Source organism: Kogia breviceps, chromosome 10 (genome assembly GCF_026419965.1).
Source record: "Kogia breviceps isolate mKogBre1 chromosome 10, mKogBre1 haplotype 1, whole genome shotgun sequence".
Lineage (NCBI taxonomy): Eukaryota > Metazoa > Chordata > Mammalia > Artiodactyla > Physeteridae > Kogia > Kogia breviceps.
This window is the reverse complement of record NC_081319.1, coordinates 26275927-26298787: the sequence shown is the minus strand read 5'-3', so window position 1 is coordinate 26298787 and position 22861 is coordinate 26275927. Positions and strand designations below refer to the sequence as shown.

At 39.6% G+C, this 22861-nt stretch overlaps 1 protein-coding gene across 6 annotated transcripts in view; it reads left to right on the top strand.

Annotated features, from left to right (window-relative positions):
- ATXN7 (ataxin 7) overlaps window positions 1-22861 on the top strand; it is a 129699-nt gene that overhangs the window by 17234 nt on the left and 89604 nt on the right. For all 6 annotated transcript variants that reach the window (XM_059075780.2, XM_067043726.1, XM_059075779.2 and 3 more), the window contains exon 2: window positions 11955-12050. The gene's annotated coding sequence lies outside the window, so the exon portion shown is untranslated. The remainder of the gene's footprint in view (window positions 1-11954; window positions 12051-22861) is intronic.

The window sequence follows — 22861 nt, the reverse complement described above, 5'->3', positions numbered from 1 at the left end:
ATAAGCCCCATTCCCAGATCTTGGTTTCTAATACCATTTCCAATAAAAGGAATGACACATGACTTAAGGCTATGGCTGGGGCAGGGAATAAGCAAGATGAGCCTGGAGGGTATTCTAATTCCAGAAAGCAAGAAAGTGATGAAACAAAACACACATACACAACACACAATGAATGATGAGGTATGTCAAAGGGACACAGGAACCTGAAAGAGCTCTCAGTGGTCACAGCTGGGATGATTTAACTAAATAATGTAGTTTTAAATTATAACCCAAGATATAAAATAAATATAAATAAAATATATAGTGTACCTATAATAAATACTAATAAAATATATATAACTAATATGTAGTATATATATATAGCAAAATAATAATGTAAAGCACATACCCCTGAGTCCATACTGATACAAATAAATGATTGAATAAGTAAAGCAAATTAGAGAGAATAGATAAATTTTCTGTGTGGAAGAATTCCAAACGATTTTGTTGATAATCCCCTGAAAGGAAGTGTAACATAACTGCCCATCCCTTAAATGTGGGCCTTGCACAGTGACGTCCTTCCCCAGAGTACAGTATGGAAAGAGAAGGGAGAACCTTTACAGGGGCCAAACCCGACAGACATTACCTCAGCCAGTTGATCAAGTTAACAAAAACAGTGACAAGTGTACACTTGACATGACATAACAAGGGTGGCACTTGAGCTCTGTGGTCTTCCTCCCCCAATCCAAGAATCTCATTATAATCCTGAGAAAAACATTGGACAAACAATTCAACACCTTCTACAAAATACCTCACCAGTACTCCTCAAAACTGTTGTCAAGGTTATCAAAAAATGGAAAGTCTGAGGAACTGTCACGTTCTAGTGGAGGAGAAGGGAGATATGACAACTAAATGTAATGTGATATGGATGGGATCCTGGAGTGGAAAAAGGACATTAGGCAAGAACTAAGGAAATCTGAATAAATTATGGAATTTAGTTAATAGTAATGTATCAGTATTGGTTCATTAGTTATGACAAATATGGCACACTAAGAGGTGAACAATAGGGGAAACGGGGTGGCGTGTATAGGGACTCTCTGTTTAATCTTTACAACTTCTCTGTAAACTTAAAATTATTCTAAAATTAAAAATTTACTTTTAAAAAAAGACTGTGGGAAAGATTAATCTATAGTTCAAGTTTAATTTTCTTCATGCTGGGAGCCTGAAGTAAATAAAACAGCCCACGGTGTTCTAGACTGATTATGGTGTAAAGTGGGGCAACTTCCTTGCTGTTGTCTTGTAAAGCCATGACAGTTTGTTTGCAGAATCAGAGAATGCAGTATTTCTAAATGTTCTCTTGTGGAATTTCCTACCGGCATGACTTTCTTCCCCCTTTGCTTCTGCCCAGTAGCAGTCCCTTGAGTGGCATTTGCTGTCCTAGTTAATCAGAGGGTAGGAGAAATGAAAAACTCTCCTCTTCCCCCTCCTACGAAGTTTCAATGGGCACTGGAAATGTAGGTCAAATTGCATCACTGTAGAAAGGAGCGAACAGGAAGGTATTTATGAAGTGCTGCCAGCCTCTCTTTAGATTCCGAGTCATGATGAACCAGTGTTGAGCCAGCTTAAGTGTGAGATACAGGGAATCGGGGAGTCATGTTTTTGATGTAGTCCCAGAATGTTACATTTTAGTCAGTGATAAGAAGATCTCTGTCTAAAGCCCTAGTGAAAATAACTTACACTGGCTTTAATTTGCATCTCCCAGCTTCTGGAATTCTTTTTGTCTCATGTATTATTGGCACATTGCAGCAATTTATAGTAATTTAGCCAGAGAGATGTTTGAGTTGTAGAAATGATTGCCATGTGTACATAAGAAAATAAATCTCATATTTGATAATCACATAAGTCTAATAATGCATTTTGCAAATTGCATATAATCATATGCTCAATGGGGTCTTGATATCACAAATAGGTTGTTATATTTAAAGTATACTATTTCATGGCTCTCTATTTTTTTTTTTTTTTTTTGCGGTATGCGGGCCTCTCACTGTTGTGGCCTCTCCCATTGCGGAGCACAGGCTCCGGACGCGCAGGCCCAGCGGCCATGGCTCACGGGCTTAGTTGCTCCACGGCATGTGGGATCTTCCCGGACCAGGGCACGAACCCGTGTCTCCTGCATCGGCAGGCGGACTCTCAACCACTGCGCCACCAGGGAAGCCCCTCTCTATTTTTTTAATGGAAGAATCTTACAGATTTAAAAATAAGTCTTTAAATACATGCTCTTATTTTTTACATATTGTATACTACCTGCCCTTTGTAAGACATCCAGATGTTGGCTGCCAAAGTGGTTCTTGTTACATTGTCCTGAACAGTATGCCTCCTGACAGCAAAACCAATTCTAAAACCTACTCCATTTTCACTCTCTCCTTGCCTCTATCAAGATAATTGGTAGTTCATTTGTATACAAAATGGAAAATCAGATGATAAAATATATTTACATAGGCTTGGGGATTATTTATAATCTTATAGGATGAATAAATTATTCTGTGAAATATATTTATAATCCAACATTTAGCTGTTTATTTAACTTTTAATTTTGAAATAATTCAAGATTCATAGGAAATTGTGAAGATAGTACAGAGAGGTCCTGGTTGCTCTTCACCTAGTTTCTCCCATTGATTACATCTTACCTAACTATAGCACAGTAGCAAAGCCAGGAAATTGACATTGGTATATAAGGTATGGGTATAGTTCTGTGTTAGTTTATCTCATCTGTCGATGCATGTAACCACTACAGTAATCAAGGTGCAGAACTATTCCATCACTGCAAAAATCTCCCCTGTGCTGCCTCTTCCAAGGCACAGTCATTCCTGTTACCCTCACAGTCTCTAACTCCTGGCAACCACTAATCTGTTCTCCAACTCTATAATTTTGTCGTTTTGGGAATGTTACATAAATGTGATCTTTTGAGATTGGCTTTTTTCACTGAGTATTTTTTAAAGCATATTATTTTTAAAAGAATATGTTAAACATTTTTAAGGAATATTTATTTTTAAAAGAAGTTATCATCCAGAGTTTGATTCACTAATTTTCAAACCTGTATTTTTCTAGCTTGGGTGTTGTATACTCTGTGTTGCTATATTTGAACAGCAGCAAAAGTCGTATGTGCCGACGTAATAGCTGATCATAGCATTAACCTTATTGCCTACTGTTAAGGATGATACGGAGAAGTTAAAGGGAAAATTACCCCAGGAGAAGCCAATTTCATCAACAAAGTAAATATTACAGTTGATTACTGAGCAGGAGTAAGAAGTCCAAATATATACTTTAATTGTACCAAATAAAGTAACTGACCCACATTCGTGTTCCATTTCATCCTGAAAGAACTCTTTAAAGAAGAGAGACTTTTTGGAACAGGATATTTAAATGAACAACAATTGAAATATTTACTTTAATTAGCTAATGTAAAGATTGTGTCACAGAATTGCTATATGAGGTTATTGTGAACTATCACCATAAGAAAGCCAGTATCTTCATCATGTTAATGAATTCTTTGGAAATGGAGTCCTCTGTGTAAATGAAGGCTGGGAACAAACAGCCTCCAAAGGAACAAATCTTCCTCAGAATCCGGTGTGTTGTTTTTGAATGAAATATTAAAAATACTCGGCGAGCTGTAGAAGGGCGCCTTAGTGTTTGGCTACAAATAATGATACCATGGCTCTAGGGAATCCCATGTGGCCAGACCTACAGAATTGTAATTGAGCAAATAGAAGGTGGGTCCCAAGGCACCATTCTGAGCTCACTGGTGGTGAAGGTGAAGGAGTGAGCCCTGCTCCTCGGCTTGCCCAGAGTTCCTGTTCCTGCACAGATTTTTACAAATGGGATACTCTTGTAACTGGTGTTTGATCTCCCTTTGACTCTAGCTCCTGACATTTTAGACAGTCTTCCTCCCAGACCGGAAGATATTCTTTGTAATTAAAATCAGCCTCTGTTTACTGACAACATTTTTCTTTTTTTTCCTTCAAGTAGCATTTGACCCTACTTAAAGTAGCTATTGTTATGGAGGAGAAGGGAAACAATTATTTATCGATCATTGAATGTATGCCAGCCACTGTACTGTGTATGTACATTTACACATGTAATTACAGTATTGAAAAATTGCATTAATGATACTCATTAAGTGATGGATCTGAAATAAACAGCATACTAAGTAACTCTTCATAGCAAATAGGCCATTTTTCTTGGTCAGGTATACCTAAGAGGCCTGTGGCCCAAAACACTATCTATCTATATCTATATAGATAGATATATACACACACACACACACACACACATTATATAGAGATAATTTAAAGAATATATATCAATTAATTAACTTGTATGTTTATACAATGTGTGAAGTGATACAGAATTTAAAGATATAAGATCTACCCCTCCTTTTAGCAGCTTTCCTATCCAGATGAGGAAAATAATTTATAGGTACAAGAAAAAGCAACTAACTATGGGAGTGAAAACTACTTAACCTATCAATGCAATATGTATAATAAGGCAATCCATAATTAATTAATAAGTAAATCTTTCAGATTTTAAATGCTATAAATATTCAGAGGAGGAAATGATTATTGATCTCTTACCCTTGATTTTTGTCACCTGTAACATGCAGATAATACCTACCTCATAATGAGAAATGAATAAAATAGGTATGTATTTCCTATTAGTACACTTTCAATCAATTATAGCTGTGCCATTGATAATGAAAATTATGATGGTATAGTAACAACAGTAATACTGTATTAGTGTAGGTTGACTGCTGTCACTACCCAGAACCTCAGTAGCTTAACACAATACATGTTTACGTGTCACTCAAGTCACAGCTCAGTGTGGGTTGGCAAGGAGGCTCTTGCTTCACCCAGTCATTCAAGGGTGAAATTTTGTGACTTTGCTCACCTCTAGGTGCTTGGAGCCTTCTCCATTTGACCAGTAGAGGGTATGAGAGATTGAGGATCAAGACAAGGAGGTTTGTCTGGGCCAAACCTAGAAGTGGCCCCAAACATTTCTGTTCATGTTTTAGGACTCAGTCATATGGTTACACCTTACTAGAACGAATACTGGGAAACTTAGTCTAATTGTGTGCTCAGGAAAAGGAGAATGTGGATATAGGTGAGCATTAGCAGTCTATACAAATAATAATTAGAAAGGCTTAATAGAAAAGGAGGGATTTTTCCTGGATCTTTTAGAGAAGAAAGTGAGATTTGTAATAGGTTACTCAGCCTGCCTTTAGGTGGCATTATTTCAAGAGGAAGGATAGAAGAACTTAAAAAGCCTGCAAGCACTGTTAATGAAAATTACACATTTGTCCCACTAGCCACTGCCTTTACTGTAAGCCATTTGGTAATGAGCTTGGGCATGCCATCTAACTACTATAGACCTCCATTTCCTCACTTATAAATATTCTTCATAGGGATGTGGTGAAGTTTAAACAAGACTGGGCATACAAAGACCCTTAGCACAGGGTCTGGCCCAGAGTAAACATTCAGTAAGAGTTATTATTACTGATAATGTTAATATGTATGGCCCCAGAGCTAAATACTTGCTAGCTGTTCATTTTTTGTCATCTTTCCTAAAGGACTACTTAGAGTAGCAAAGAATGACTTGACTGAGTATATTTATATGAATTTTAGAATTCCATTACCCCAGTTCAGTAATAGGAGATTAGTGTTCCCCTGGCAGAATATTGGGGGAGAAACCCTCTCTGTCCCCCAAGGCTGGCATCCTCCCATTCAACTCCACAGACTTTATTCTTCTATGAAGAGGACAACAGTAGTATTGGGCCGTGATTTACCTCTCCTCCCTTCTTCCCAGAACTTTCTCAGTGTTGAACTCTCTCCGTGAGTTTGTCAGGGAAGAGTGAGGGTAAATGTCAGAACAGCTGCTTTTTGCTCAGGCCTAATTGCAAGTTCTTAGCAAGGCAAGAACATCCCACCCAGGCCCATGTTACTTGAGTGGATGGGTAGCTGTCAGAGCCTGTGGTTCCTTTAACTTAATTCTGTTTAGCAAACATTTATTAACAGCCCTGGGGATACAAGGTTGAAATGTTGCAGACCCTGCCTCTATGAAACCGACTTAGGAAGGGTGAGTTTCTTGGAAGGTAGGAAGAAAGGAATTCAAGGTGGTGAGAAGAGCAGGTGTGGAGGAATAGAGGTAGGAATTGCTGTGGGGCGGCAGTGGAAGGAATGGTACACGCTCAGCTCCGAGGATGCAACTGCCTCAGGTCTGCCCCTAATTGGCCCCTCCTCGCAAAACTTAGTTTTCTCTCTTTTAAAGGAGTGGAGTAAAAGTTCTGACCTCAGAGACCTGGGACGATTAAGTGAGATGATATATGTAAAGGGTTTACTATGTGTTAATAGTACTGGGCACATAGTAAGTGCTTAGTACATGTCAGCTGCTACTATTGTTATTGTTTTTGTGTGCTTCTGTAAATCAACTTGTAAACCCACTGCCTTGACCAAGGATTTTGTGCAGGCAAATTAGAGAACTACTGGGAATTTTATTATATTTTTGGTTCTCTCTTAGGCTACTGGTGAAAGAGTGTACTGTAGTTACCACTAATGGAAAAATGGCCTGCTGACCCCTGAGCTAAAAGGGTAGAGAGCCCAGTTAATCTCAGTGAAATCTGGGAGGGTTAGGGCTTGAGATGGGAGAGCCGTGAGACTTAAATGGCAAAGGGAGGGAGGGATGGCTATGTTGAACCCTTTGGAGAGAAGAGGGGCTGAATGTGTGGGGATATGTAGAAGTTGTCAGAAAATGGAGCCTCCTTTTTTTCTTTTAAAGTTTATTTTATTTTATTTATTTATTTTTGGCTGCGTTGGGTCTTCGTTGCTGCATGCCGCCTTTCTCTAGTTGCGGTGAGCAGGGGCTACTCTTTGTTGCGGTGCGCGGGCTTCTCATTGCGCTGGCTTCTTTTGTTGCAGAGCACGGGCTCTAGGCACATGTGCTTCAGTAGTTGTGGTGCACGGGCTCAGTAGTTGTGGCTCATGGGCTCTAGAGTACAGGCTCAGTAGTTGTGGCGCACAGGCTTAGTTGCTGTGCATCGTGTGGGATCTTCCCGGACCAGAGCTCCAATCCATGTCCCCTGCGTGGGCAGGCGGATTCTTAACCACTGTGCCACCAGGGAAGCCCTGGAGGCTCCTTTTAAAATGTTAAGACTTCGCATGAGGAGTTTCACGGAGGGTCAGGAAAGCCCACGACTGACTGCAGGTACTAAAACGTATCCCTGAAACCTAAGCCAGCGGAGGTGCTGGAGTCCTTCCTAGTAACTGGCTTCAGCTCCCTCCTTACCGGTTATGTTTTCAAACTCTTTTTTGGTGTTCGGTGGAGTGACCCTTAGAGCAGTAGGTGCAAAAACTTGATGGTATCTGTGGGGGATTTATTCCAGTTCTGCACTGTGGACCCTCCCCTCCAGTCCCATGGTATCCATGGATTCCGCATCCACGGTTTCAACCAACGGGCACTGTAAACATAGTGCCCGACCAGATGAGTGATGGTTGAATCCACGGATGTGGAACCTGTGGATAGGAGGGCCAGCTGTATAGAGTTTCATTATTAAATTTGCTTTGCCAGGGAGAAAACCTGTTAGGGTGAAAGCAAGGTGGAACTTGGGTGGGAGGAGAGTGAGTAAACTAGTGACACTGTCAAATCACATTTTTGGAGAATATGCCTACAGCTGACAATGTAACCTGTTTTAAAAATTTTGGTTTTTGGTTTTTCATTTGGGAGAAGAGACTTAGGAAAATGACAAAGGCTCAGTGTCACAAGCTTGGCTGCCTACAGGAGACAGGCCTGGAAGGAAAATAAGTGATGTGGCCAAGCTGTGTACTTTGGGAAGTACATGCCCACTGACAAGAGGTAGCCCACCACGCGGCATCAGCCAATTATCCACATGTAGGAGAGCTGGCCTCAGTGGCCAAATTTTTGGACCTTCAAAGAGAAAGCGGAAATATGGAATTTTAAGTGAATCTTCCTACCTTTTAAATATTAGCAACAAATTCCCTTTTTCTCCCCCTAAGATCACCAAGCAAACAGATAAAAAATAAAACTATTTTAGGCCCATGTTCTTTGTTTGCAGTGAGAGTCAAAGAGTGGAGAGAAAAATGTGTAACCTGGGAGTTAGGCAGCTCAAGTGGATACACTCCTGGCTCTGGTGCTCGCAAGGCACAGAGCCTGGCATGGGGCACGTGCTCCACACGTTTTCAGTGAATAGATAAACCGGCTGGGGTAAACCTGTCTAGAGAGACGGAGAGAGGAGTCAGCCTTCCCTCACCTCCAGCTTAGAAGATAGAATCAAGTCAAAACCTGTGTTGCCCTCCTTGTTGGGCCCACCTTTCTCTTCCCTTTCACAGCCTCTGCAAGCACCTGAGGTGCATTCTCACACTGCAGCTCCATGGTTTGCCTAGAATTTAAGAAAGTTTAGGAAATAAAAAGAAAGTGTATACTGCTATGCTTAAAAACAGGACCAACTCAGTTTAGCCTGAATTTTCTTTGCTCTATCATGGTTAGGGCTTAATTTTGATAGACTCAATTATATAACAAGAAGTGATCCAGATTATGCCATAAATTGCAGCAAGGGTCTCAGAGTCTTAAAAGGACATAGAAATGTTACTCCTGGAAAATAAGTCATTTTCTTTGTTAAAGTTGATATAACAGTGCCCATGTAACAGTGTGGGCTTTTCGCTGTTTAAAGTTAATGAGAGGATTTTTCTGAACCCTTGGGCATTCCACAGGATCTTCTTTTATATCAAATTCTGCTGATATCTGCCCTTTTATTTATTTATTTATTTTTAGTACAGAAGTTTTACTGTCTTGAGCAAGATTATTTTTGTTGCGGTTATCAGAAATCAATACCTAAAAATTCAAGCTCTGATTGCCGGGGGGCGGGGGGCATTTTCACTTCAGGTCCAGGGGATTCTTAAAAACCCTACAGAAGGATGTGCTTGGGTCCTCTGGGAGACTGTACGTGGGACAGGAAAGCCCTAGAACCCCCTGGGCGGAGACTGTTTCCCTTTCTGTCCTATGGGGCTTCAGGGCCTCCTGGCACTGATTTCCTCTGAGCAGCATGTTCATTCGTCACTCTTTGCTGACTGGCTTTTTCCCAGAGACTGAGAGCACATGGGGGAGCTTGCAGCGTAGGCCAGAGTAGACCCTCTTCATCTCAATTTCTAGTTCTCAAAGAACGAATTGAATGTCGCAGTTTGGGTCATGTGTCCAGCTTTCACCAAAACAAGAGAGGAGTTTGGAGTTTCATAGTACAAGCATTACTTGGCATTGGGTTATATGGTGCTTACAAAAAGGGTCACTATGGGCTAGGCAGCTAGTCTAGAAGAAAGCCATCTTTTACAAGCTCCGTCCTCCACCCCGCAACCAAAAATTTTTAAAAAGAGTAAATAAATTAAATTTATGCCTGTCAGGACTTTGGAGAACATTCAAATTAGGTCTTTTCTTTCTTCTTGTTTCCATCTCCTCTCCCACCTCTAATGGGTTGCCATTTAAAAATTCTTTTAAAAAATTGTGTTTGTTGAATGCTTGTTACATAGTAGGTGGTGAGTGAGTAAAAGCTATCAAGTTTTATGTTTCTATTGTTAGAAAATGTTCTCCAGTCTTCCTTTTAAATTATTTCTTTCTCTTCGCAAAACAAAATTAAGTTGCTGTTTAGGCAGTTTGGTATACTGGAAAGGGAACTAAATAGCACCAAAGGCTTCCATTCTGGTTCCAGTTTCAAACCATTTATTTTCTGGGTTATCTTGAGCAAATTATGACCTTCTCTCAGTTTGTTTCCTCACTAGTAAAATGGAGATCATAAATAACAGCTCTTTTGAGCACAGTGTTATTGTGAAGATAAAATGAAAGAATATATACAAACGTGTGATAGTTGTTTTTTTCCTACTAAAGAAGGATTTCTGACCCCTATTCTAAGTGGAAAAGTTACTATTTTTAAATGTTTATTTTTAGTAACTGCCACTACCATTTTTCTCTAAGAATAGGGTTTCTCTTAAAGCATTTTTACAGTATTCAGGCCAGTAAATGGTGAATTCTTTTAATGGCAAACACTATCTTGGGGGAGATTTCATAGCACTCTGATGACTTCCTTGGATACTTTGGAGATATGGCTGAAGTGTTCTGATGGAAAACTGAAAACTAGCTTGACTTAGAGAAGTAGGGTCAAGCACACATGTTACCGGTGTTTTTGTATCTGCATCTCCAGCTTTTGTATCTGCATCTCCAGCCTACCTTGAATGAATCACCGTCAAAGAGGTGGTTATCTGTAACATAACATCTTTATTGGCTGCCTCTATCCTGGGAATTTGTAGCTTCCTTTGAGTGATTTTGCATAGCCGTAAAATGTTTAGGATGCAAAGAAATGAATTTTGGCTCAGGACAGACATGTTAAACAAGATAGTGGCTTTTATTGGAAATAAGGCACAGAAAAGGAACACTGAAATGGAAATCAGAGAAAATTTTTAAAAGATAGGAGACTGGGAAGCAATTAGAAATCTGAGAAAGAGAAACAGCTGGCTTATAAAGATTGTAGGAATGATTACTTTACTGAATGATTACACTGCTGAGTAACATTTTGTGGGTGAATAAAACAGACTGTTTAAAAAAGGGAGAGGGGAAGGATATGATCCAGGAATAACTTAAAAGCCAATAAAGGTAATTATGAAAAAATGTTCAAACATGGCATAGAATTTCAGCCACTGACTTTGGAAGATGCTTTATTGGCACCTCAAACCATAGAAATATTTGCCATCTTAGAGTACGTGATAATAAATAAAAGTTGAGCAGAGCCTTGGTGTATAGCCAGTGAGGATTATAGGAAGAGAAGTGTATTACTAGTGAATTTTTCGTATGAAATCAGCCTGCCTTGTGCTTTATATACTTGGACAGCATCTGTTCCATAGCTGTGTCATTGCCCATATTTGCTGTTTTTTCCCTCCTGCTTCATGTCAAACTTGAAAACCAGCTTAATTTCTAACTCTGGTTTGTTAATCTCCAATCCTTTGATTCTATAACTTAATGCTCTTCCCCAAATTAATTTGAGTAGTACCCACATTCTACCTGAAATATGTATGAATGCATATGTACAAAAATATGCAGATAAGGGAACGGTAATTTCTTTGTGTTTTTTTAGGAAGATGGTTTAATTGAGTTTTTGTTTCCTGTTTTGTACTATTATGAATTACTTTTATAAACTGCTGAAGGATAAAGGACAGAGCTTTCCAAATAATATTCTCACTCCGTGTGTTATGTGTGTGTTAAAATCCGTGATTCTGACAGGTTTCATAGGAGCAGTCTTTCTGAATAGCCATTTAAAAAATTAAGTGAAAACTCATTAGTGGCAAATTTACACACAATGTTTTTAAGCCCCAGGAGGCTGACTCTATGTACATATTGAATAGTTGTTTGTTCTTAGTTTATTGTATAAATATAGCCAAATAAGTTCATTGTAAAAAAAAAAATTGAATTGCATTTGTTGTAAAATTGGTAAAGTGACTCGAATTTTAACACTTCGACATTTTAAAGTTATTTATTTACTTATTTTTGGCTGTGTTGGGTCTTTGTTGCTGTGCGCGGGCTTTCTCTAGTTGTGGCAAGCAGGGGCCACTCTTCATCACGGTGCGCGGGCCTCTCACTATCGCAGCCTCTCTCGTTGTGGAGCACAGGCTCCAGACGCGCAGGCTCAGTATTTGTGGCTCACAGGCCCAGTTGCTCTGCGGCATGTGGGATCTTCCCAGACCAGGGTGTGAACCCACGTCCCTTGCATTGGCAGGCAGATTCTCAACCACTGCGCCACCAGGGAAGCCCTAACACTTCGACAGTTTAAACACATATAATTTGGGGACATCTGGCAACTAATGAGATTGTAGATTTCTGATTAATTTTATACGTTGTTTCATCGCTTTGCCCCTTTTCTGTTTTTGTAGGTCTGAACAAAATTAAGAAGGAGCTTCTACAATCACAGCAGATGAAGATCCACTGGTAAATCGATCAGGATTTTTGGCCTGCCCTCCAAAGAAAAGGTAACTGGTTCTTTCAGCATAGCATGGCTGAGTAGATGCTGCACTGCCTCTGATTATAATGGAGTTTGAGTTTTACCAAAGGATGATAATTTTTTAGATATTTGTCAAAATAAAATCTGCTAAATAACCTTCCCTCCCCCAAATTCATTAAAATTTTTGGAATATTTTGGAGATGGGAACCCGCACCGCCCGCCACCCCCCCCCTCAATCCATATTCATCTTTTCCTGTGAAGTTGTCTATAGATGTGCTCTTGCATTTTTGTCCTGTTCCACTTTGCCAAGCTCCTGTTTTCTTCTCTCTACAAGCAATGTAGACCCAGCTGCTGAGGGCAGGGGAGATCCTAAGGAAATTGAAAAACAGACCGGAGAACTTCAGGTGCACTTTCTGGGCCCAGTGCCTTTGCCCAGCCTGCTGGCTCTGCTCGTGAGCAGTCCTAGGTCATTACAAAAATAGCAGTCACCATTGATTGAGTTCCTCACTACATACTCACTATTTTCATTTATTATTTGGGGAGGAAGGTGGTAAGTTTCATATAATGTGAAAAAGAAGAAAAATTTCTGAAGGTGTTTTTATTTTTAAAAAAATGATGCATCCTTCCATCTACTCTTGAAAGGAATGAGGGGGACTTCCAAGTTAAGATGTAGTTTATGATGAGTCATTGAAGGATAAAACTGAACAGAATCCAAACAGGAAAGACCAAAGGAGTTTCAGCCTCTGAAATTGATCCACTTACATATTTAGGCAACAAATGCAATGCCTCAGTCAGGTTTTAGGCATCTGTAGCAAAGATGGAAACATTTTGGACAACATGAACATGCATCTGCAAAGATAACATTTTGACTGTGACCAAACAGAAACGGGAGCTTGTAGAAGGATGTAGCCGCTTTGTTAAGGTGTTTAGAAGAATAGGACTGGGCAGCTACGAAGTCTCCACCTTCAAAATAGGCCCTTAAGATTTTCCAGCCCAAAGCTGAAAGGCCAGCAATGCAGAGGTATCTTTCAGTGATCATCAAAGTCATCACAAAGGATGGCATTCACTGTGGAATGTCTGGAAAGTGCCAGAGAAGCAAGAAGCAGGGCTTTCCTAGATGGTGGTCAGCAACTGGGAGTGGTGGGATATGAGGGAGTGGGAGGTGAAGGTAGAGAGGAAACATATTTGACAGAAATATGCCAAAGGACCTCTTTAGTCCATAACTGTTTACTGAGCTTCTACTACGTGTAGAAGGATTATCCTTGAGGTAGGAGGTGATTTTCACAGACTATAATTATGACTTACCCTTTTTGAATACTGTTCTGATGAAAAGTCAAGTATAGTAGGATACCAGGAAGCCAATGACAAGGGGGGTAAAGAAGTATCGCAACTCTGGACTTCAGGGATCAGACCTGTGGAGGAATGAAATGGATCAAGTGGAACTGTGAGAAACTGTTAACTTCAAGACTAATCTCAAAGGGCTTACCTTTTCAGTGCCAGCTGATCTTAGGCCCCAAATCCATTCAACAGCTATTAATGGAGTGCCTACTTATATGCTGTGCTCTTCCGGGCACTCGGAATTAATTAGTAAATCAAAGGGACAAAGTCCCTGCCACTGTGGCGCTTACCTTTTAATAAGAAGAAACAGATAGTAGGTAGCAAATGTAATAAGTAAATACATTGATTTGACTTCTGTTTTAATAAAACCACTCTGGCCACTATATTGAGATAGGATATAGAGGGCAAGGGTAAAAGCAGTGAAAGCAGTTAAACTGTGGTTATTAAAATAACCCAGACCTTTCAAAATTTTAAGGGAACTGAAATCTTAATTTCAATGACTTTTCTTGATTTTTTTCAAAGTTAGCAATTTAAGAAAACAGTTTGAGTCCACCTAAATAAGTCAGTGGGATTCTGCCATGTGGTGACAGTTTGCTACCTTGGGTATACAAGTGATAAAGGAGGTCAGAAAAAGGTGAGGACTTTGGGCCAGGCTAAGTTGGGGAAGGTCAGAGTTGACTTGAAACTCACATGAAACCTTGATTTTGATTAGCACATGAAGCTGAAGGAAGGGAAAAGATAATGGCATGTAACTAGTCACAGTAGCAAAAAGGTGGAAAGAACCCAAATGTCCATCACCTGATGAATGGATAAACAAACTGGTATATCCACACAGTGAAATTTTGTTCATCCATAAAGTAGAAAAAATTACAGATATATGCTCCAACATGGGTGAACCTCGAAAACCTGGCTAACTGAAAGAAGCCAGACACAAGAGGTCACATACTGTATGATTTCAACATTGTGAAATATCCAAAATAGGCAAATCTATTGAGAAAGAAAACAGATGTGGTTTCTAGGGGCTGTGGGAGGGATGGGAGACAGGGAGTGACTTCTTAACAGGTACAGGGTTTCCTTTCGGGGTGATGAAATGTTCTGGAACAAAATAGTGATGATGATTGTACCACATTGTAGTTGTACTAAATGTCACTAAGTTGTATACTTTAAAATGGTGAATTCTATGTTATGTGAATTTTACCCCAATTAAAAAAAAAAGGATGGCATGTGGAAAAGTATTTGAAGGATGTGTATTTTATGTCTTGTTTAGCTGGAGTGGAGTCTTTGTAAGGGGGCGTGATGGATGATAAAACTAGAAAAAAAGGACGTTGAGTCAGATAGTGAAAGTTGTTGGCTGCCAGGCAAGCAGTTTAGACTCTCTTCTGTTAGCAGCTGTAAAACATAGCAGTGTGTACTCCCTAAGTAAGAAGGAAACTGAAGAGAGGTTGGTGCTTTGGGAATCGCAGCCTCTGGGATTCAAAGCAAGGCAAGCGGCCTCTGGCTTTATTAATCCGTGCTATTGCTGCTCACCTCGTGGAATTTAATGATAATCTCATGGAAGTTGCAAACAAAATTAATTTAGAGTTTTTTCATCTTTTAAAGAATATGCTTATTATAGTTCCTGATTATAAATGTTTGTTATTAAAAACATAAGGTAACTGTGAGGTGACTGATATGTCAGCTAACCTTACCGTGGTAATTGTTTTGAGATATATATATATATATATCTCCATATTTATATATCTATCTCAAGTATCTCAAATCATCACATTGTATACCATAAACATACACAATCTTATGTGTCAATTATATTTCAGTAAAACTGGAAAAAATTTAAACATTATATAAACCCCAGTAAAAAGCATAATAGGGCTTCCCTGGTGGCGCAGTGGTTGAGAATCCGCCTGCCGATGCAGGGGATACGGGTTCGTGCCCCAGTCCGGGAAGATCCCACATGCCGCGGAGTGGCTGGGCCCATGAGCCATGGCCACTGAGCCTGGGCGTCCGGAGCCTGTGCTCCGCAACGGGAGAGGCCACAACAGTGAGAGGCCCGTGTACAGCAAAAAAATAAAAATAAATAAAAGCTTTATTGAGATATAATTTAAATGCCACAGATTTACCACTTTAATCATTTTTAGTATATTGACAATGTTGTGTAGACAACACCTCTATCTAGGTCTAAAACATTTTTATCACCCCCAAAGGAAACATGGTTTCCATTAAACAGTCACTTTCCATCCTCCCCTCTCACCAAACCCTGGAAGCTGCTGCTCTGCTTTGTTTCTGTGAATTTGCCTATTTTGGATATTTCACATCAATGAAATCATATAATATGTGGCCTCTTGTGTCTGGCTTCTTTTACTTAGCTTGTTTTTGAGGTTCATCCATATTGTAGCATGTATCAGTACTTCATTCCTTTGAATGGGTGAATAATACTCTATTGTGTGGCCATACCACATTTTACTTAGCCATTCTTCAGTTGATGGACACTTGGGTTGCTTCCACCTTTTGGCTTTGTGAACAATGCCATTATGAACATTGGTATACAAGTATCTCTTTGAGTCCCTGCTTTCAGTTCTTTGAGTGTATACCTAGAAGTGGAATTGCTGGATCATATTGTAATTGTTTGTTTAACCTTTCGAAAGACTGTCAAACTGTTTTCCACAGGGGCTACACTATTTTATATTCCCATCAACAATGTAGAAGGATTCCAGTTCTTCCACATCCTTACCAACACTTGTCATTTTCTGTTTTTGTTTGTTTTTATTTCCTTACTAGCCATCCTAGTGGGTGTGGAGTGGTATCTCATTGTGGTTTTGATTTGTATTTCTCTAATGACAAATGATGTTGAGCATCTTTTCATGTGCTTGTTGGTCATTTGTATTATCTCCTTTGGAGAAATGTCTATTGAGATCCTTTGCTCATTACAAAAATTGGATTCTTTGTCTTTTGTTGTTGTTGTCAGAGCTCTTTATACATTCTAGATACAAGTCCCTTATCAGATATTGGATTTGCAAAAATTTTCTCCATTCTGTGGGTTCTTTTCACTTCCTTCGGGGTGTCCTTTGAAGCACAAAAGTTTAATGATTAAAAAAAATGTTTAATGATTTTGATGAAGTCCAATTTATCTATTTGGCTCTGTTTTGTAAGAAATACTTGGTAAGTTGGATTCCAGCCTTCTAATCATCCACTTGTGCTTGCTCCTGTGCTGCCACTTCCCCCAGAAACCATTTGGAAAAATCCTAATGTTTTGTGAAGATCCCTGTTTTCTGAAGTGGAGGCAAGAAGCTCCAGAAAGCAGCAAAGATAGATTTCCTACCAGTAGTGGTTTTGTTTTGATTCACCTTTTTGGCTCCTGCAGTTCCTTCATTTCGAGCAGTTTGGTGGAGAGGAGGATGCAGTAGAAAGTGGAGAAGAAGATCATGGTCTCTGGGTCCTGCAGATTTTATGTCAAAAGAGAGTTTTAAATAGGTTAAAATAAAAGGTCAAAACTTTGCCGTGAGTCATAGGTGGTGCCATTTAAAATCAGAGCGGCCATGGGAGTGAAGTAATTGTGTGTTTCTGGGAAGAAAGGTTTAGGGACTCTGAAATCTGGAGAGTCATTTGGGTTCAGGTCTCACCCTTTGAGAAAATATGTGTTTAGGTTGGGTGTTGAAGATAGGGAACTGTATTCATTCATAGTCATTCATTCACATGTTAGTGAAATATAGTAAAATTTGCATGCCATCTATCTTTACCAAGACATGAAAGGTTTTATTTTAGAGGTGGAAAGGGGATGCAAGCCTTTGTGCAACAGTCTGCCTTTGGGGAAGCAGTACAAACCCAGATGGGTTCCTGGATCAGGGTGTACACAAAGAATGTGGAAAAGTTAGGTGGATTGTGTTTGCTAGATCTGTGTCTTTACTTAGGACTGGAACTTTGCTGCAGAAAGGGGGAAGAAAAAGCTGTGTTGTTCCTTCCTTCTTGTACTAACGCACAGAGTTCAGCCCTAAGGCATTTTGCTGACCAGCTTGGGGACCTGGACACTGCACATCTTATGGTTTGTGAGGAGGTGGGTTCCATGTTCCAAATGACACCCTTATGTTGGAATGCAAACTGTTAATCCTTGGGAGACTAAGCATATATCTCATTGCCACCTTGATTTCAGGGCATATACTCTTAACCCTAGTCCAGGAAGTCCAATTTAGATTTAGATGTAGAAGTGGGGATGAGTTCCTATGAGCTTAGTGTGAGAGATCAGGAAAGATTTTGTTAAGGAAATGGAACTTGAGGGGGAACGTGACTGAACAGTAGGATTTCAGCCAAGGGAGGGAAGTATTACAGATGGTGTGGCCTGTATGAACAAAGGCTTGAGAGCTAGGATCTGGAGGGGGAACATATTCAAAACTATGAATTGGTCATTTGGGCTGGACTGTAGGGTACCTGCAAGAGGGAACACTGTAGATGTGGTGGAGCTGAGCCTGGGGCCAACTGGAGAGGGCCTGGAGTGCTAGCAGAAAAGTTTCTATTGAGTTCAGTGGTCAGTGCTGAGCCCCTGAAAGTGTTAGAGCAAGGACTGACAAACTAACGCCATGCTTTACCCTGCAAGAATGATCTGCTAGCATATCCTTGCTAGATTAGAATTGGGGCTTCTTAGGTGACAGGCACGGTGCTAGAAATGATAGCTCTAGGGTAGGGTACTTTTGCACTATTAACTTTCTTAATATTCTTCATAAAGTAGATACTCCTATTTTACATCATATTTATTTATTTATTTATTTGGACTTCGTTAGGTCTTTGTTGCTGCGCGCGGGCAGGGCTAGTCTTCATTGCGATGCACAGGCTTCTCACTGCGGTCGTTTCTCTTGTTGTGGAGCACGGGCCCTAGAGCTCGCAGGATTCAGTACTAGCAGTGCATGGGCTCAGTAGTTGTGGCTTGTGGGCTCTAGAGTGCAGGCTCAGTAGTTGTGGTGCACAGGCTTAGTTGTTCCATGGCATGTGGGATCTTCCTGGACAAGGGATCGAACCCGTGTCCCCTGCATTGGCAGGTGGATTCTTAACCACTGCGCCCCCAGGGAAGTCCCTCATCATTTTATAAGTGAGGAAACAGGCACAGAGAAGTCAAAATTTCCCCAGAGTTATACAGTAAATAAGTGGTAGAACTGGGATTCAGCCTGGGCATATTGGCTCTAGAACACCTGTTCTGCTAGGCCAATAAGATGGTAATACTTACCAATCACTTCAGTGAAAGCTGATTGGTACAAAGGTGACATAGGGAATTATTTTTAACAGTGTGTTTAATCTTTGCATTTTAGTGCATCTGAGGCAGTGCGCTAGAACTATGACTATACAGTCAGCCGCTTTTTATAGCTAAATGTTAGTCCACTTAGCTATTTTTTCCATTCCTTTCCTATAACTTAATCCTTTCTCTCTCTTTTAAAAAAATACTCTTTAACCTGAAGGCTTTAAATGAAGATTTTAAATGAAATTTGTCAGTCGTTCAAAATTACAGGCCAGTATTAAATTCCTAGAAACATTTGGGCCTTATTCAGTTTAAAGTTACATGTTAATACCTTTTATATGTGTATTGTTAAATTTTCTCTCTTTTCAAGCAGTTTGCTATTACTGGTGAATGATTCTTTGGGAGAATTTGTACGTAGCTACACACATATGATTAAGAAAACAAACCAAAAATTCAAAGCTTTGAACTTTTGGGCAAATGACACAGTTTATAGAATGACTATGCATACAGGTAAAGTCTTTAAAAAGATAATTACCTTCATCTTTTAGTCTCCACTTTTGCAACTCTCCTTATTATTCCCAATTTCGCACTTGTCTGTCAGCAATTCTAGCCACTGAGCTGATGAGTTAAATTTCTTCCACTGTTCTCCTCTTTCTGGAATACTGATTTATTCATAACAGGCTGTAAGGTATTTCACTAGAGGGAGCACAGTTAAAGAGGGGCCTTGCCTGCCATACCCCTTATGCAGAAGAGCGTCCTGGCTCTGTCTCCAGAAGAAAGAAGGAAAGAGAGAGGTGTGGTTAGAGGAGGGAGAGAGGATATGAACAAAGGCACAGCCAATTTTAGGAGGAGATAGTGCAACCCAAGGCAACACATTCCTAATTTAGTGGTTCCAAGTTTCTTTTTACTCAAATGACTGCAATCCTTTGGGGTTGATAATGGAGAATCTCTGTTATCAACCCTGTAATTTGCACACATAAATATACTATAGTTGCTGGTTTTCAAGTTTATTAAAATGTTGTATTGGGACTGGTTGTTCTTTCCAAATAAAAAGGCTGGTTGTGTGGGGTCTTGCATCTTAGGCAAGTTTTGGACAGTTTCAGCCATTTTACATTAAACCGAATTTAAAGATTTTGTAATTGTTGTTGCTGTTGTTTTGTTTTGTTCTGCATTTAGTGATGCCTTTGGCCTTTGAACAGAGCGTTTTACAAGTGAATCTGCTGTGCAAAGAATCCTTTTTGTAAAGAGAGACCTTGTTACCCTGGCATCTACTGGGAACATCCCTAAATTTGGATGGTGAAGTAAGGCCACCTTTTAAATACATCCCTGGAAGGGATGAAATACTCAGAATTTGGCAGCATTTCACTTCTGACGGCCTAGTTCTTAAGCCACATACAGTCTAATTGGTGGTGACAGCTTTTTCCATAAGAGCATTTTGATTAAAATTAAATTTAAAAATTTCCCCTACTTCTCATTCTTCTCACATCCTCAGTGAAATTACTATGTTGTGTTTACTCTGGTGCCTAGCAGAGTGCCTGGTATGTGGTAGGCGAGCAGGAACGGTTTGATAAATTGAATCCTCATTACTCATACCTTAGAAAACATATCATTTATCTGTATAGACAGATGCTGAAGATCTTCAGAACTATAGGACATCATCAGTAGTACACTGGTAGGAGAACTGATTGATAGTATACAAGGAATGCTATTACATGAAAATAATTATAGTAAATGAATGTAAATTGTATTTTTCATGTTTTAAAATATTTTTTGTGTGCAGAGGAGGGGTGTTTAGGTTAAGAAGTCATCAGGTTCTTTATTATAAAACCAAGTGTTTGAGTTTCTGTTGTACTCTTGTTTATAGAGAGTGCCCTTTGTATAAGAACACTTTTTAAATGTTGCCCAGATTTGAGTGTCAGACAACTGTACTTTCTCAGCTAGCAGTTTTGGCTTTTGTTGGTGACTCATTCAAACCGTTGAGAAACTCAAACCAACTATGGATATCAGAAACTGCATGTTCTGGAAGGGTTTAGGACTTTCTCATGGGTGAAGACAATGTAGTAAAATGCGTTGGCTGCAGCAGAGGAGAATTGGTAGGGAGATGGCCAGGAGTTGCCTGTCATTCTCTTGGTGCTCACATCTTCTTCAACTTGGTAATACGTTTCTTAGATGAGAATAGATCTGAATTGCTCCGTGTGATATAAGATACTTGTTTATAGTGTTTGTTTTGTGTTATTTTGTACTTTTCATGGATCTTTTTATGCAGTCCTCAGAAACCTGGCTTTATCTCTGTTTTACAGATTAGGAAACTGAGGTCCAAGTAAATTAGCTAACTTGCTTACGTTACACAGTTTGTAAGTGAAAGACCCAGTATATGAACCCAGAAAAAATTCATAGGGACTGGCTCTGGAGCCCTCCCTCATTTTCCTTATCTGTAAATAGTAATACAACTCCTACCCTACACAATTGAGAATATTAATAGAGATAATGCAAAAAGGTACCGACAGCAATGCTTGGCACCTAGTAGGTGCCCAATAATTGATAGCTGCTATTAGTAACAATTTCTCTTAATAACTATCATAATACTAAGAGGATATTTAGTATTTTTTATTCTAAGCCCTGTCGTGTTTTCTTTATTAAACCAATCAAAAAATGGGGGAAAAAGGTATGAAACAAGAATGACAGAAGTTGAAGTATTATAAATTGCCATATTGACCCCCATTGGCTTGAAGTCATATTAGTGAATCTTGAAGTATTTTCACATGTAAAAAGGGGGAAATCAAGCAGTGTCTTGAGGAAGTAGGACTGTACTTCATGTTTGCCATTCTTCCCCTTATTTTCATTCTCACGCTCTACTCTCAGGGATCAGAAGGGCTGTACGCAATAGGCACGCTGTCTTTTGTACCTATATAGCTGGATGGCCCTAAGCTTTTCTTTTTAATGGCAGTTCCAAATGCCATACAATTCAAATTTTTGTTTTTCCTTAAATGTAGAATTAGAAAATTCAAAACAATTCATAAATTGTGTACTTTAATCTCAGAAAACCAAAAAGTCATGTGTTTTTATGTATTTCTGTAATTCTACAGATTTTTCAGTGATTTGGATGAATGAAAAATTGAAGGTCTGCATTGGTGACATCCAAGATTGAGGGCCTTGGTTAAGAGTTAGGAACCTTATTACTAAGGGAATTATGTTTTACTTATGCATTTTTTTTCTCATTGATGCTCTTATGTAGGAAGTTAAAGCTTTAGAAATATGTGGTTTTGTTTGTTTGTTTTTGTGGTACGCGGGCCTCTCACTGTTGTGGCCTCTCCCGTTGCGGAGCATAGGCTCCGTGGCCTTGGCTCACGGGCCCAGCCGCTCCGTGGCATGTGGGATCTTCCCGGACCGGGGCACGAACCCGTGTCCCCTGCATTGGCAGGCGGACTCCCAACCACTGCGCCACCAGGGAAGCCCTAGAAATATGTTTTTTAATCCTACCAGTCATTTCTTCCATTTTTGTTTGTTTTTTCTGCTTCTTAGATAAGGACAGGAAGCATCCATAGTTTTGGGGAACTTTTGTTTGCATGCAATCTAGGAAAAAATGTACGCATTTATTTCTAAACTTTTAAAAAATAAATTCATATATATTTTATTTTTAATATTTTTCACTAAAGCCTTTAAATGTTGAACCCCAGACAAGCACTTTCTACAGGAGCCCTGCGTTGAGTTTAGGTTGCAATAACATTTCCTTATTTTTACTCTTCTTTTTAAACATTTTTATGTTTCTGAGAGTTGGACTTTGTTTCTTTAGCAGAGAAGTTGGCCACCTCTATGACGGCAGGTGTTCTGGTTAAAAAACCTGAATAAGTCCGCTTTTTCGCCACCTAAAGAAAGCACCTCTAGGCAAGCAGCTATGACACACGTGCCTCAGGAGTGCTGTTATTACTGCTATGTGAAACATGATTAAAATCATTGTTTCATGTCTCACGCTGCAGATTTTCACATCAGTTTGAAGGAAAAGTCATGATAAGAACACTTAATCGAAAGTGCTTGTTGTGGTCTGCTACTGTTTCAAATGTTTCAGGTGCTTTTTAGTTCATTAAGTAGCCCTTTATTTTATCATCTTTACCCATCACTTGAGCAAAAGCTTTGCGGTCTGTGTATTGGGGAGGGGTGCTAACTTTTGTGGGCCAATGCTTAATCTAGTGAACAATATCTAACAGAAAACAGTATTTTCTAGGAATGCTGTACCTACACCTAAACCTTAGGTTCCCTCCCTGCCCAGGCAAAGACAATCATAA